Genomic DNA, 17,708 nt, shown 5'->3' with positions numbered 1-17,708 from the left:
TGTTTTCCTTTTTTAGTACAAAATGAAGGAATGAAAGAAAGCAAGTTCCTCACGTACAAAGAGTGTTGCTCCAAGTGTTTCAGATACTCAATTGTTTGCCCCTTGCCCCATTTAAAAATTAAATAAACTACAGTAAATGTTGAGGTTTAAAAAAACATAACATTAACATTAACAAGTATTTGCACCATCACACGTTTTATCTATTTTTGTTTGTTGATACAACTATATTTATAAGATGAAACAGATTTTATATCAAACAAAAATAACCGAACCAAAGGCAAAGTACAGTTTTCAAATTATGAAAAAGCTTTTCAAAACAACTGACCCTAAGAGTAGTTGCCCTCAATTGGTGACAACAACCACCATTGAACATTTGCAATAGGTGGTGGGTTTTTTTTTTATACTGCTGTGCAGGAATCTTGTCATACTCTTCTTTGCAGAATTGTATTATCATCAGCTATATTAAGGATGTTTAATTGAATGGCTTGTTTCAGATCATGTTGCTACATGTCAAACCACAGTATGGAGTTTGACTTGTTGCTTGATTCTGCTTTTGTTTTTATCTTTTGAGCCATTCAAACTTGCTGGTGGATCATTGCCCTGCAGCATGACTCAGGCACTTTAGAGCCTAAGGTCACAAACCGATGAGCGGACATTCTCCTGCAAGATTTTTTTCTGAAAAAACAAAAATATTAAAAGGTAAATTTGGTTAATCACAGGTAATTCATGATTTATCAATAGGGGCAATTACTTTTTCATAAAGGGCTGAAAAATGCCACACACAGTAAACCCAGATGACTTTAGTGATCAACCCCTGAGGTCCAGGTGTGAAGATAACTGGAATACAACCTAATTCAAATAGGGAAGCCTTAACAACCTGGAATTGAAAAATAGCAGGGTAGCTTCATCACATTCCAACACAACGGGTAACTAAATTAACAGTTTGCTCATGCTGACTGCTGAATTAAGGCTGAAAAAAAAAGCTATTGAATTTATTTGTGCCGCTGACACCAAATGATGACTCCAACTGTCCTTCCCAAAGAGTGCTTTTATTTGAAGTCCAGCTGGACATAAATTTCTTTCATAAAAAGGGAGGGGGGGGTTGATTAGAGAACCAAACATTAAATGTTTATACATAAAATATGAGATTTCCTTTCCATTTAAGAGCTTGTATTTATCAAATGCTCTATTACAGCTTTTTAAGGCATCCCCAAGCACTTATTGTTATCATTGTAAACAATCAAGATGCCTAATTACTTTAATATTACCATACACTATCAGTAATATCCATTCAGGCATAATCACTGTGTTCTGAGGAAAATGCCGTTTACTACCGTTTGGTTTGCATTGGCTGACATCCAAGGCACATACAGATGGCCTTCATTGCTGCAATTTAGAAATAGCTGTTTGAAATTTAGGCTCTGAAAAACAGTTGAGAAACACTATTTTTCCCAATGCAGTTGTACATCCAACAGTAATCAGCTAATGTGTCAGGTTAACAGCAGATTTGATGTGAAAGGATAAAAAAAAAACAATAGAATAAAAGGCAGGACTTTAGGGAAACACAACCCTTTAAGTAGTTTTAATTTCCAGGTGGAAAAATATGTAGCAGCTGATAACCAAACAACCAACTATGGTTGCTTTATTTTACATCATAAAATAAATGTTGTAGCAAAATGTATTTTGGCTTGATGCAAGAATTGGCTTGATGATAGAAACTGAGTTAGTTGGAAAAAATTATGAGAGTTTATAAGATCAAATTATTCTTGAGACATTAGAGCCCAGCATCCTTCCCCTCATCCTGAACTGGGACTCATCAGCCAGTAAGATTCATACCTCACAAACAATTTCAGATTAATACAAAATCACACCACACTGGTCAGATTTTTATTTCTAAAGCTGAAAAAATAGAAAATGCTAAACAAATTATCATTGTCTTACCACTTCAAAATTATGCACTCACTTAAATTCTTTTTACAATGCTGTAAAGCTAGTCGTGAAAGAAAACTGAACACTTTTCTTCTGCAAGACACTTCTTAACATCTAGGAGTTGTGATAATAAAATGTTTAATTTTAAACCAGATAAAGTTTTTCACTGGTTTAAAACTACTATGTATAATGTGTAATTTTAAATGATAATTGCCTGGACTGGAGGTCGGTGACGGTCTTTATTTAGTTACTACCACCTCCTCCTTCATCCTAACACAAATATTTTAACATAAAAAATGCAAATCTGTGTCCAAGACAAAATCATCTAATGAATGTATTTCCTGATAGCCAACAATAAACTGACCTTTAAACTGTGCTGGATGCCTAGGTTCTAGAAACATAAAATGACAATAAGTATGTTTGCAAGCTTGGAGGGTTAATGTAAATATATTTGTGATATGGATGTACTGTGCTTTTGACCCGCTGGTATAAACTCCCAGTAAAAACAGAAAATGTAAGCGTTTATTTAAAATGCACCCAGTTTTGCTGAGGAGGGCATGCGTAAGCAAAACATTTGATCAAAACCTGATTCATTTGACAACTTGTCACGTGTGTCTTCTTTATGAGAAAATGCCCTGCTGGGAAGGATAAATAATTTTCTACTTTCATTGTGCAATAAATCTTGTAAATTAACCAGAGTGCCAATGTATGTCATCTCTGGTTAGTGTCAATTGGCCCTCTAATGAAGATGCTCAACCTGTAGGCGTGTTGCAGCTCTGACTCTCTGATGAGGTTAGAAACAGCATGGATGTTTAACTCAGGAGCATTTGGACTTGATTAAAAATAAAACATATGAATCATACGTGTCTGTGTGCAAAGGCTTACATTAGTTGTTAAAAAACAGAAAATTAATCAAGTTTTAAATGAAAAAGAACTTGTTAAAAGTATCCCAAAAAGAACGATTTGGCAATTTAGGGAATAATGTGTCGAGTTGGTGAGGTTTGTATGTGGTGTGGGTTTTTGGAGATCTTCACACTGTGGTCAACACAGCAAAGCCACACCGGCATCCCACTGACGAACAGATGGGCAGCAGGAGAGGAATGCAGAGGAGGTGATCCAGAATGTGCACACACCATGATGGTGAGTCAGTGACAAAGGACAGCAGATGAATGGATTTCTAAAACTCCTCCAACAAACTGAGAAAGCGGCTGTCTGCCTCTCCCTCCTCGTCTGTCGCTCTTATTTCCACTGCTGGATGCCTGTGATTTTCGGTGCCGACGTGTGTGCTGGCTTTCTGCGCAGTGTGAAAGGAAAAGGGAAGAGATGCCGACGAGGAGAATAATTTATCGCGCCTCGTTCCTATAATGTCACACTAACTCACAGCGGCAAGGCAAATAAATCACAAAAGATGGAGGAAGTGACAGTAAACATATCCTGGCAGATTTTTCTGGGGGTAAAGGGGACATTATGAGGTCTGCAACAGAATACAGTACAATGGAACACATTTGGTAAAGGTTAAAAGTAAGCTGCTTTTTGGTTCATTTTGAAGTCTGTTTGCTGGATGTTCTACAAGCTTTGAATCAGACTAAGGTGCCTATTTTCTTCTTGTCTTGAAACATTAAAAGCTGAAATAATGTTATTAGCTTACTCTTAAGAACACAAATATCCTCTCCAAAACTTAGATTCTGAGCATGAAATATTTTCCAAAGCTGTCATCAGTACATTGTGTGATCCTGTGACTGTTCTTTCTCAAATTGGACCTCAGAGGCAGCAGATACTCATAGACCAACTTTATTCATGACCTTAACCCTCACTGTACCAACTAAAACGCACACACCAACATTTAATTGGAAGCTGCTTTTGTGTTTGGTGCACAGCTTTAGACAGGGAGTAAAGCTCAAGCAGGGCCAAGAAAAGGCCATGTCTGCAAATCAGCAAATAATGTCTTTTGGGAAATTTTGAGAGACTTCTGAGGGTTGTAAATTCTCCTTTTCAAACATGGGGTCAGAGATAGATGTAGGCAGGCTACTTCCAAAATCTAGATGTAATCTTTAAGTTATTCAGTAAAAAAAGCAAATACAGAATTGACAGTGACTTGCAAAAGTATTCATACCCATTGTTATTACAACCGCAAACTTTACCAAGATTTTACATGATACACCAGTACAAAGAGGTGCATATTTATGACGTGGAAGAAAAGGAATGGGATTTTCAAAATTCTCTACAAATTAAAATTAGAAAACTATAGCATGCATTTTTACTCAGCCCTGTCAAACCCCACCAACACCCCAATCTTTCCCCTTTACCAAGTGCAACCATTTAGTTTCAGGGGTCACCTAATTAGAAAATAGAGTGATTCACTATCAGAATAAATACAGTTAAAAGTGGATTAGGTTTTAATCAACATTCAAAGGTAAAATCTGCAGAAAGGACCATCACTCCACAAATCTAGCCATTATGAAAGAGTCTTGTAAGAAAATAATGGGAAGTCCAAATCTATAAGTACCAGTACCACAATGAATCAAACAATCTGGTGGTGGCAGCATTATGCTGTGAGGATGCTTTCTATCACCAGTTAAAAAGAAGCTGGTCAGAATTAATCGGAGGGCAGATAAAACTAAAAACAGAGCAATCCTGAAAGAAATAGACATGTTCAAGGCTGCAAAAGACTTGATACTTGGGTGGAAATTCAACTTCCAACCGAATGACAACCCTAAAAATACGGCAAGGGCTAAAATAGAATGCTTTAGATCAAAGTTTATTCATGTATTAGGCTGGTCCAGTCAAAGTCCAAACCTAAATCCAATTGTAATTGTTCAGAATGCTTTAGATCAAAGTTTATTAATGTATTAGGCTGGTCCAGTCAAAGTCCAAACCTAAATCCAATTGTAATTGTTCTAGTCTGACTGAGTTTGAGCCACTTTGCAAAATTTCAGCCTCCAGTTTCAGTATCTGGTTGAGGCATACCCCAAAAAAGACTTGGTTCCAGGGAGTATTGACCCAGGAGGCGTGAATACAAATCACCAGACTTCCTGAGCTTTTGATGGTAAGAAAATAAATATAAATTTGTATAATTTTCCTTTAACTTCAAAACTATGCATGTATATAAGGTTTGCTGCTGGAATGTGACAAAATAACGAAAGGTTCAGTGTGTTGAATACTTTTTCAAGACATTGTAAGTTTAAGCACTCTCTCAAGTAAAAAGAAATGAAAAACGTTATATCTAAAATCCCCGTATGGTGTATGTTCATTAAAAGTAAATGCAATGAACGGTTGAAATACCTATTTATTCTTTCAAATAAATTTTTATTAATGCTCTGTGACTGATGGATATTTATTTTTTAAGCAGATCACTTAAAGGGTACCAAACTGGTTAAGGAGCTGGTAGTGCAAAGTATGTTTGTTTTTCTACTAACGGATCAAAATAGTCGCACATTTTAAATCAAAGGTTTCTGTTTGTCGAAGGGTTTGTTCTAAGACTTTAAACAGACAATCTGCTTGTTTTCTCTGAAAACCAATAAGCACATTTGAATATTTTTTTGTGTAAGAAAAATCCACTTTATGGTCATCTCTGGTTAGAAGAACTCTTCAGCTAAATTCTGTCTGATCTTCGGCAAGCAGCAGTGTAGAAACTTGAAGCTGCTGTTGCCTTTTGCTAACTTAAAGAGCGGGGCCTGCTGTGTCAAATGACATCAATCTTAACCATTGCAATCCATCTGAAAGGTGGTTCGAACAGATGTGGATGTTGAAAATTTAAAGTAAAACCTAAAAAGCTGCAGCAAAAATACAATCATGAATATGTCTTGTATTATTTCTTTTAATTTTAAAGAATATAGCTAACAGCTAATTAAAAATCCAGACATTGTTTGAAAATAAGATTACATAAGACTAATAAGAAAAGGATTTTTGATACAGAAATGTCTGCCCACTGGAAACTATGTCCATGTACTGCATATTAAAGTCATATTTAATGAATTAGAATATGCATTCTGATAAGGCTTGTTTGGCAGATTAAGGGTACCTTTTTAAACAATTACAACCTTTATGCATTTATTAAAACATACTTTCAAGAAGCCCATATTTAATTTATAAAAATTGTTTTTTATTGGTCTGATGTAATATTCTATTCTTAAATTACATGTTTTCATTAGCTGTAAGTGGAAAATCATCATAATTAAGGAAATAAAGGCTTGTAAACAGTCTGTATGTAATTAATCTATGATATTTGTTTCACTTAGTAAATTGAGTTACTATAGTAAATTTAAATCTGACTCTATATGAACTGATTACTTTGTCTGCATCAATGCATTAATGCATCATGACATGACACCACTGACAGAAATCTCATTCTGGACCTCAAGGAGCTCAGATTATGTACCTCCCCAGTTTTCTTCCAGACACTTGTGTCTTGATTTCCAAATGAAATGCACAATTTACTTCATCTGAAAAAAAGGACTTTGGACCACTGAACAACAGTCCAGTCCTTTTACTATTTAGCCCAGGTAAGATCGTTCTGATGTTGCCTCTGGTTCTGGAGTGCCTTCGAACAAGCAACAGTTGTAGCTCATCTCCTGGCCACATTTGTCCATGGTGGCTTTTGAAGCACCGACTCCAGCTGCAGTCCATGCTTTATGGCTCTTTCCTAAACCCTTAATTCAGCTTTGAATCAAAGGCCTCCCATGACTGAGGTTTCCTGTGCATCTTTTTGTACCATGTATTTTTCTTCCACTAAACTTTCCATTAGTATGCTTGGATACTGCACTCTGAACACCCAGCTTCTTTAGGGTGTCAGTGATAGTTGATAAGACAACTTTCAAAGCAGCAGTCTCCCACATGATTGTGTAGACCCTTTTAAATTGGTCAGTCAGTCAGTCATATTAGAATATTCAGAGAAACTGTATTCAGTGTTTTCATTAGATGTAAGAAGTAACCATGAAAATTTACAGAAATAAACATTTGAAATATATCACACTATAAGTAATTAGCTTATTTTATATATAAATTCCACTTTTTGAATTAAATTCTTAAAATAAGTTGCCTTTTGCATAATATTCTTTTTTCATTTAAAAGCAACTATATATTCTAACCAAAGGGGTGTACTCATAGATTGCCATGTAAATCCAGAATTAACAAGAATATGTTCTCACTGGACATCCCTAAAGAGAGGAGTTTTCTTTAAGATGTTTGCATATTAAAACAAGCATAATGTTTCACAGCTTGAGAGCTGCAGAAATGTGAACAGCAATTAATGGATTCTCTGACAGATAGTGAACTGAGGCGTCACCAAGTGGCATGACCCACCGGGGCGTCGTGTCTTATTTGCAAATGTTAAAAAATGCAGAGATCTGACAACACACAAGCAACACAGATTTTACAGCGAAGGAAAGAAACTGGATTAGATCCACTGACTCCTTAGATTCACTGGTCTGTAGAGCAGTAGAAAGCCAAAAGGAGCGGGGTAGAGAAAAGAGGAGGGGGTCGCTCAAGCTTATGAAGGGGTTCATTGTACAGTCAACACCCCCATGAATACCCCCCATCCCCCCATCCCCCACCAGATACGTCAGCCCTCATAAGCCTTTCAGCAAAGGTGATTCATCTGTTGAGTGTGATCAGAGAAGCCTTCTCTGAAGCAACACACACACTTAAATATTTATTAAAATTGAAAGGCTTCATAAAGTCGCAGTATCCTTTCTTGGATTAGTCACAAGGACCCCATAAAGACAGTGTCCGTGTCATCACTTTCACATTTAACTCATTAAAGGAGCCCCCATACAACTGCGTAACCCAGTGATGTATGACTGCCATACCTCTCCTAAACCACACTGATAGAGAAAGAAGTATCTTACCTTTCAGCCCTCTTGGTACAAGTGAACTGAAAGTGGAGAAGAAAGAAGTTCTGCGATCTATGCTCCTTTCCTGCTTGGTCTTCCTCTCCTCCTCCTGCGTCTTTGCCAGCCAGTTCCAGTCAGCAGCTCTGGACTCACTCGTTGTTTGAATGCTGCTTCCTGAAATCCCACCGCACAGATTACGACAGAAAAACAAGAAAAAGAGAGGTGGGAAGTAGAATAAGAAAGTCGACTTTTTTTTCTTCCCGCAGTCTTATGCCTGCAGGGTTCCTCAATGGATTAGATGTTAGAGCATATCTCCTGATTATCCGCCAACTCCGCCGCTCAGACGCTGTCCAGCAACGAGAGGTGCTGAATGAGACTCCGGGGTCTGACTGCGGTGGTTTCCTACTTTTCTTCCTCTCCAGTTTCTTCTGTTTGACTGCACAGATCTTCCCTCCCTCCACGCAACAGTGGCAGTAGCTACTTCCTTACCAACAAAAGACTTAGTACGACGCTGACACTAAAGCAGATGTACAGTAAAAATACACAAATTTAAAACCGACCGAACGAGTTACGTTGAAATCATTTGGGTTTTAAAGCCCGATCAATAAGTAGTAGTCTAATGAACACTTGAGTGGGCGTAAACAAAAGAGATGCAAGTCGCCTGGCTGTAAAACTGGTTTTACTCAAATGACAAATCATTCCAAGCTTGGCCATAAAGCAAGAGAATACAGAGGGAAACAGGTCTGAAAGAACTTACACCTCCCTTGAGATCTTGCACAGACCTGAGAGTGCAGTTGTTGGGATTTGGGTTTAAAATAGATCATGCGACCTCGTAAATCTGCACCGCAACTGAATGCAAAGGGTTTTAACTGCTGTGCGCATTTGGGGTTTACACACAGATGCGCTGCTAAAAAAAATCACATCAGTAACGCATCTTTGCCTCTATTCTCTATCTTTCTATTTTAACTCATTATTCATTCAGTTCTGTTAGCCGAGATGTTGAGACTCAGTGGGTTCCACAGGACGTGAAGAGAGGGGCTCTTTCTCAAGTTCGACGAGTTCAAGCTTCTAAATGCGCACTGCAACTCATAATTATTGAATTTTACACTAAAGGCGCCGACTAGCGCATCTTGAGCTCCAGTGCCGCTTCTCCGCGACGCTATTTTTTAAGTTCTGAAACAGATACTGCATCAAGGTGCTGCACGCACGCCTCGTTTGTATACTGCTCGCCGATTAGTGATTTTCCAGGGGCATTCCGTGGGTAATTCCTACTTGTTTAGTGAAATCGCCTTTCTTTATATGTTTATCATTACTGCGCTGATTGCACTTATTGATTAATCAGTCTAATCAGTTGCACCGGTCGCTCTCTCAGTAATGAACTGAGCAGAACCAGCTGCTTCCATTTTAAGCTGCACTTTAAAATGAACTTTCGCATGTGGCCATCAGAGCATTCCTCAACAACACGTACAGCACCACAATGTCCCCCAAGCTGGAAACAGTTTCCTGGGAGAATTTTGTGGGTTCTGGCAACGGGAGATGTTGCTTTAAAATAATCAATGTGGTGCTTTCTGTATTACTTTTTTTAAATTAACATTTAGCTTGTGTATAGACCATTTTATTTAATGAAATGCTTACTTGAATATGATGGGGACTTGACTTTGGAATAATATTTAAACAATGAACTTTATAGTTTAATGGAGTTTATTTTTGTAAGATTCAACAACTGCAATCTCAAAGAACCCTTTACAGATGCAATTAGTATCCACAAATTCATAATCAAAACAATAAGATACATATCTAGTTCAAATGCAGTGCTGTCAAATTTAGATACCTTTTAAAGTATTTACAGATTTTGAAACGACTTAGAGAGCAGACAAATAGAATGGTTTCAGCATTTTTTGATTGTATCTAAAAGACGGAAGATCCCATGCTACACGACAGTTGAGGGATCTGTCATGTTTCTGGGGGGTTAGTGTGTCTGCCTTCCACTACCCTAGAACCATTAGAGCCTTCCCCAGAGACTGGTATATCCTACAAACCTGTATTCTTCCTCTATCATCCAAACAACATTGCCAGAATAAAGGGGTTTCCTATCAAACAGCTTGTAGAAAAACTGGTGCATGACTTTATTTTCAGCAGGTTTGATTCCTGCAACAGTGTCTTTACTGGTCTCTGTAAAAACAAAATCAATCAAGCAGCTGCAGCTCATCTACAATGCTGCTGCCAGAGTCCTGAGCAACACTGGGGACATTAATCATAACACACTAGCTCTTAAATCACTGCACTGGCTCTCTGTCAAAGTAAAGATTTTTAAATTCTGCTATTGGTATATAAAACACTATTAGGCTTTGGATCGAAATACATTTCTCAGATGCTTGTTAAAATGAAGCATATAGAGACTTCAGGTCTTCAGACACCTGCTTACTCAGTGATCCCAGAATCAGAACTAAACAAGGTGAGGCAGCATTTAGTTGCTATGCTCCTCAGCTCTGGAACAAACTCCCTAAAGAGATGAAATGTGTAGAAACTGTTTTTTCTTTTTAATCAGTACTGAAAACATTTTTGTTTAGAACAGCTTTAGAAGAATCTCACCATCTCACCATGTTTGAAGCATTGTTTCTTTTATGCCAGAGAGCAGGGTGTATTGAGTTCTCGCGAGAGTGGCATGTAAGTATGCAACAAACAAACAGCTATGTAGCTTAGGTAAAAACCAGGCAATAAACCTAGGCAAATATCAATTTCAATTTAAAATATTAACCATTGTGTAGTTTTCCTCATCAAGGACAACCTGTTGACAGTCTGCAGAGCTACACTGACCAGTCAAAGCAGAGATGATCTGAATGCTCCATCAGTACCACCATCTCACCAGACAAGAGCTATACGGATATTTTAGATTCTATCAACTAGACGATTACCAGTCTTAATGCCAGACTAACCCTGGTAGAAGTTATGCACAAGGAATTCTAGGCCCTTAGAAAATCACAGGAGTACAGTTAGGGACAGGTTGCAACACTAGCAGTTGAGAACAAGGCGCTGAGGGAAAATGTACAAACACTCACCAAAGGGATGACTTTTCTCTCCAGCGACAAAAGGAAATTGAAGAAGACCATACTAGATATTCAAACAAGAAGCATGTTGGACATCCCTATTTTCTCCTACACTCTGGAGCACACAGAAGAAGTTCCAGAAGCCAGTGTGTAAAATTTCCTCCAGCAGCAACTAAAAAGCCAGAGTGATGGCAAATGGAGTTTTGACAAAAATTCAGAATGAAAGACTCACCTTCACCACCTCCACCTTCCAGTGACTCTTCGGTGTGTCTCCCGGCCTTCCAATCAGCATCCTGTCCGTCTGATTGTCCATCCAATCACCTTCCAACGCCTTGCTTTTAAAGGAGCTTCTACCGTGTTCATCTTCGCTTGTCAGCTGAGCTCATCCCTCCTCCACCCCATCTCCACCATCTTCCTTCACATCTACTCCTGGCTTCCTCGCTCCCTTGTCACCAATCCACCACCAGTGTCGGATCAGGGGGAAGACATTTCTAAATCTAAGCCTTACAAATGATCATCTTAGCTCATGTCATTCTCAGCATTCATGTCTTCCTCCCAGGTCCGAGCGCCAAAGAAATAACCATGTAATTTCACATCATTAAAAGTTTTCTAATTGCCATCCCTCTCTTTGTGAGCCTTTTCAGATTGAAACAGGCTATCACATTCCACTGTATGCATCGCCAGGGAGTGGTAGGGAACTGCGTGGTAAAAGCTACAGTGTGAACAATCAGTTCCCGAAGGAGATCCTTGACCACCAACGCACTCTTTATCCCGTGAGGCTCATTGCCAAGGAACCCTGCAGTGGTCACAGTATGTAAATAAACAGCTGTTCAGGGATGGGGAGATTACTGTGTGGTGTTACTGAACACAATTGCAGGTAGGATTGAACAGTAAACACTGATTGAATGGTAGGTAAAGTCCCTTTAACACTCATGGAAAGAATGTCTTATGGTCCTCCCAAAAATAACCTATATACTTTCTCTATGATCCCAGTTAAATTACTCCAGACTTGGTTAAAAACTTAATATACAATTTTTTATGGACATCTAAACCTCCATGCATACGTTTAAAAACTTTACACAAGGCAAACAGTTTAGAAGGATTGGTATTTCCAAACATTTATAAATATTACTTAGCTTATAGATTACAATATATGTTAAAATGGATTTGAAAATATCCATCAGACAGTTTAAGGATCAAAATTAAACCAACTGTATGTCAGGAAATCCGAGCTCTCATATTCCATTTATCAGCCCTTAAAAAAAGCAGCACAGCTGCTTTAAAAGCATCATAATCAGTACATCTCTGACAGCCTGGTGGTGTGGCTGGGTCAGGGGGTCTGGGTGCTTTGCATCTCACCCTGTGCCTCTGTCAGCTTAAACTTTGCTGCTCTCGGTTGCTGTGAGTTGCAGGCCTTCTACCGTTCTTGCCACTTTGACAACTGTGCACCTCCCTCCAGATGACAAACTTGCTCTCACTCACTCACTTGCTCTTACACCCACTCAACACATACCTCCATGCATAAGTTTAAAAACTTTACAAAAGGCTAAAGGTTGAGGAGGATTGGTACCTCCAAACATTTATAGATATTACCTGGCACATAGATATATATACCAATACACCTTAAAATAGATTTGGAAAAATAAATCTGACCATTTATGGATAGAAATTAAACAAATGCTATGTCAGGAAATCTGTAGCTCACATATTCCATTTATCAGCCCTTTAAATACCCAACACACACACACACAAACACACACCAATACACAAGTAGTCCAAATGGGTGAATGTCCTATAAACACAGGTTACCATACCATCAACGTGGTCTGCCTACTATGATGTTGGATCCAGTATTGATTGAATTAAGTTAATCACGCAATAAGGATTCTGGCTTGAGAAAGCTTTTTGTAAAGCAAATCTCTTGGCACATGTAGGCAAACAGCCGCTCCATATGATATGACTGAAATAAGGCAAAAGGACACATTAAAAAAATAAAAAGAGAGAGAGAGAGAGAGAGAGAGAGAGAGAGAGAGAGAGAGAGAGAGAGAGAGAGAGAGAGAGAGAGAGAGAGAGAGAGAGAGAGAGAGAGAGAGAGAGAGAGAGAGAGAGAGAGAGAGAGAGAGAGAGAGAGAGAGAGAGAGAGAGAGATAGATAGATAGATAGATAGATAGATAGATAGATAGATAGATAGATAGATAGATAGATAGATAGATAGATAGATAGATAGATAGATAGATAGATAGACAGATAGATAGATAGATAGATAGATAGATAGATAGACATATATATTTTCTTTCTGTCTTTCCTTGATGTGTTGCAAAACACTTTGGACTGCCTTATGTATGAATGTTGCTATATTAATAAACTTGCCTTGCCTATAAATATTTTCCAATCAGTCTACAAGATTCTCATTTCTCCTCTCTTCCCCACAGGGGAAAAACTGTTTGACTGACTGGACCTAAGGTTAGGTCATGTCTTTTTGCCTTTCACACTTGTACATTTGCAAATTTACTCCTTACACACTGATTGTTGTTGTTTAAGCATACAATGCCGACTCTCCTCAACTAGTGCACACTGGTAAGACTACTAACTGGGAATTATGGGTAAAATCTTGAAAATAATCTAGTTTGTCCCAATTGCCAGCCTTTTAATGCTTTAAGGATGGTCACAATTAAAAAAACTAAATGAGCAAATTTGTCAATGAAATTTTCAGTCTCATTTTGCTTTCTGATTACTAAAACAGAAATATATGTAAAAGCAAAGACTTTTGGGGAAAATCTTACAAACTCCACATTCAAGATGGTGCCGTGGATGATAACCTAGGTACTTTGCTCTCTTTTAGTTATACATGTTTTTGTGTGTTTATTTTGCTCTTCACCACCATGCTCTGGTCACTTTCACTAGAGAGGATCTCTGACATCAGACAGTCTTCTCTAGGCATTCTTCTGCATGGCAGGTCCGCTTAGATAGCTAATTCCATTAACAAATGAAATCATCACTTGAAAACTAAATTTTCTGCTTACTCAGGATATCTTTGTCTGATACTAAAATTTGTGTGATGATCAAAAACATAAAATTTATTTTTGTTATAAATATCAGGTATTTGTTTTTTTGTTTTTTTTTCTTCAAATAACTTAATTTGGCTTAACATAGGCATGGCATTTATTACATGCAAACTGTGATTTTCTATTCCTACTTTTATAGTTAGGATTCTTGCAAATCTTAAGCCTAAAAACAAACTATTTTTTTCAATCAATTCATCAATTGTCTGGTAACATCAATGAGTACAGACAGATAGACAAATGCTTTCCTTTGTAATGTGCTCTGTAAGATTACTTCATCACTGCACATTAAGACATATTGAATATATAATTATTCTCAGGAAAGTGGTTATGACTGCTGTAACTCTACAATAGCTCTCCATTTTGTTTTGTTTTGTTTTGTCTCCACTTATGAGTAAAATCATAAAAGCATGTCAAATAGAGAATAAAAGAGACACAAGAGGTGGAACGTGTTTGTGCTATAAGATATTACTGTTATAATTTGTCTGTGTTGCATTGTGGTAATATAAGATGTTCAATGAGCTGGAACCCCTGATAAAAACTCAAAGAGATGCTAGCATAAGTTTGCTGCTTAATTGTAGAATGCTGAAGGAAAACAATAGTTAGGCTATACAAGCTGTTACATGTTTATTCAGGTTATGTATATTTTTTCTTACGTCATTACGGGAATAATTACAAACTGTAGGCATGTTTCCCTAAAAGGATTCTCACTTTGAGAAATAATGAATGTGAGAGTAAGACGTATGACCTGCAGGGCATACTAGTGATTACAAGAGGTTTTATACATTCTGAAATGTAAAGCTGACATAATGCTCCAATGTCTTAATTATTGAACTGATGAGGGCCATGTCAGAATTAATAAATAATCTCTGTTATAATGAAAATCTACTTTATTTTCACCTTGGCCAGTCTCATGAGCTCAGGGGTCCTTGAATTATTCTGCACATTCCTAACCGTGATCCATCTCAATTGGGTGGGCAGCAGGATTAGATTAGCTCTCCCCTCTGTCTGCACTGACAGAGTGAAACAAAAGAGTTAAGTCTCTGTAAAAAAAAAAAAAAAAAATCAGAGTTACAGCCTAAAATAAAACTAAACAAATAAATTTAAACTAACTGAGTATGCTTGGTATAAAACAGGTAATTACTGGGTCGGTTAATGTAGCTCACAGTGGGTAGCAACCCTGCTGTTCTGTGTAAAATAGTCAGTGTTCTTCATTGTGCCATATGGTTTTGCAAGGGTTATGCTTAAAGGGATTTCATGAAAACACAATAAGCTACAATTTAGCACAACACAATCATACGTTCTACAAAGAATGTTTGAGGTTTTGGAAAAGAAGTATTCAAGATTTTTTTATGTTCTTTAGAAACATTTCCTCAGTATTTGGTAGAACTGCCTTTTAAACTATATGACTTAGTTTGCAGTTAATAGTTTAATGGAATTTTGACCTGTTCCTCATGACACAACTGGTGTAACTGAATCAGCTTTGTAAGCCCTCTTGTAACTCTTTCTACAAATTTCCCAAAGGACTATGTGGTAGCAAATTCTAAACATGGACTTTGTTAGCATTAAGCTACATTGTATTTTATTTGGCTGTATGTCTGGAGTCATAGTCCATTTGAAAGATGTGTGCCCTAACTTGGCTTTTGTCTTAAAATGTTGCTTCAAAATTTCGACATTACTGTTCTTCTCTCATGATGCCATCTATTTTGTGAAGTGCACCAGTCTCTTCTGCAGCAAAGAAGAAAAAAAAAAACAAGCAGCATTATGCTGCCATCCCTGTACTTCACAACTGGCCTGGTGTTCTCCGGCTTGCAACCTTCCCTCTTTTTTTTTTTAAATGTAGCAGTGGTCATTTTGGTCAAGCACATTTTTTTTTAATCGGAATGTTGGAGGTGTTTACAAAAGTTAAGGTCTTGGTCCCTTAGTGCATTTGCAAACTGTAATCACCCTCACACATGGAAGCAAGGTTATTGAGGCGCACCTTAAAGCACATCAACAGGTGTGTCTCTAATTAACTAGTGTAGCTTAAATTCTGTTATATCTTGCTTTTACTATATTCAGGCCTGTTATACAAGGGTGAAAATGGTACATCCAAAACTGAAATAATAACCCATTTGAAGCTAAAATAGTTCTAGTCTGATTGTTCAGATACAAATATTAAATGAGTTTGAAGCCAAAGAACCAAACTTTTGTGTCTCTACTTCCGTACGTCTGTCTATTTCCCCCCATCCATTAGTGCGCCGACAAGTGATGCTGGAGGTTACTTTAGCAGGTAGGCAGGGACTGGAAGTTTCAGTCCTGGGACTCTGAGCACCAGAAAGACTAGGCATTAAACTACTGATCTGTGTTGCCCTCTGTCTAACCTATAAATGTAGTGGAAGTGGGATTCAGTAATGTTTATAAATTTGAGTGGTGTTTTTTTCTTGTTTTAACAGAAGCATATTATTTTTTGAAAATATATGTTTCAGTTTGAGTTGTGTGCATTTTCAGGTATTGTTACTACTTTGTATTTTAACTCAATCTAATTCTGCAGAGTAATTTCAACAAGAAAAGCTATTCAGCCTTTGCACATAAACTCTCAGCATGAAAAGTCAATGTCAGTTATAGATGTTAGATCTGATCCAGTAAACGCTGGAAATGGCAGCACATATGACTTGAACTTTCTTTGGATGTCCTGTACAGGTCATAAGATGAGCATATGATTTTTTGTTGTTGTTGCAATGCCCTATCAGGTTTTAGATATTTTGAGAAAGAGACAGACAGAGAGAGAGAGAGAAAGACGATTATTTAAAAAGGAAGACCAGAAAATAAATATTCAAACCAAGTATTAGTCCTGAAAAAGATTATATTAAAAAAATTAATTCGATGCTGAGACCAGATTTTCAACTATAAATAAAAAACAACAAGCAATTCTAAACTGAATTGCTGTCTGTGCCCACAGAGATGGTCCTTTTTCATCCCTCCTTTGTCCATTGCTACAGTTTATCTTGGATGAAAATGCTGCCTTCCATACATTGTGTGAATGTAATCCAATTCAGAGGCATGTTTGCAGTGGCAGCCAAGAGTCATTGTTGAGTCGTACAGTAAGACACTATCTGGAAAAAGCCACCAAACCTCCTTTTACAGTAGCAGGCAGGCAGAATAAGTCATGTTTGGTTTTAATCCTTGCAAGCAGCTGCAGTCAGAGCCCAGCTACAGTGTGCTTTTATGGCAGCTGTGTGAGAGAAAAGCCAGCCTAAGGTGAGACCACGAAATATTTACATATGAAAATGATGTGTATTAAAGAGGATTACTGATGCCTAACTGCAGAGGAAGACAATTAACCCTTAAAGTCAAATTGCAAAAAATCTGTCAGCTACTATATGCTGCATCATAATAATGTAGAAAATTACACTTTGCATAAAAAAAAACAGTTTCAAAATGCATAGACCTAAAACATTGTAGGTCGATCTAACAGTTTGTGCTCAATAAAAACTAAAGAAAATCTTTACTGTTGCAGTGTTGAGAAAAAGCTATTTGCAACTGTATTTGTGTTTTGTTTACATCATGTTTTAATTTTTCATTTAATTAACCAAGATATCACTAAATCAGAACATGTTCGAATAAATATGTCTAATTTCATGATCTGGTGGAGTTTGGTTTTCTATTTTTAGTTAGAGGTCTGTGAAAACTAGGGCTACATGACATTAACAATGTACTATTCCTGAAAATTGTGCCAATTATGTCAGTTAACCCCTGTTTACCTGACATGTCTGTTACATTACCATTACACATTGTCCCCACCACTCTCCACATGCTTTAGCATCTCACTTCCCAGAGATATGCACATTAGGTACAAA

At 37.5% G+C, this 17,708-nt stretch overlaps 1 protein-coding gene across 3 annotated transcripts in view; it reads right to left on the bottom strand.

Moving 5' to 3' along the window:
- Positions 1 to 8,860, bottom strand: part of LOC124875296 (metabotropic glutamate receptor 4-like) — a 302,423-nt gene extending 293,563 nt beyond the window's left edge. For 2 of the 3 annotated variants that reach the window (XM_047377387.1, XM_047377369.1), the window contains exon 1: positions 7,776 to 8,860. The gene's annotated coding sequence lies outside the window, so the exon portion shown is untranslated. The remainder of the gene's footprint in view (positions 1 to 7,775) is intronic. The other variant, XM_047377378.1, reaches the window with a different exon arrangement.
- Positions 8,861 to 17,708: the final 8,848 nt, after the last annotated feature.

Source organism: Girardinichthys multiradiatus, chromosome 1 (assembly GCF_021462225.1).
Source record: "Girardinichthys multiradiatus isolate DD_20200921_A chromosome 1, DD_fGirMul_XY1, whole genome shotgun sequence".
Taxonomy (NCBI): Eukaryota; Metazoa; Chordata; class Actinopteri; order Cyprinodontiformes; family Goodeidae; genus Girardinichthys; species Girardinichthys multiradiatus.
Note: the sequence above shows the minus strand (reverse complement) of the source record. Positions and strands in the feature narration are given on the sequence as shown.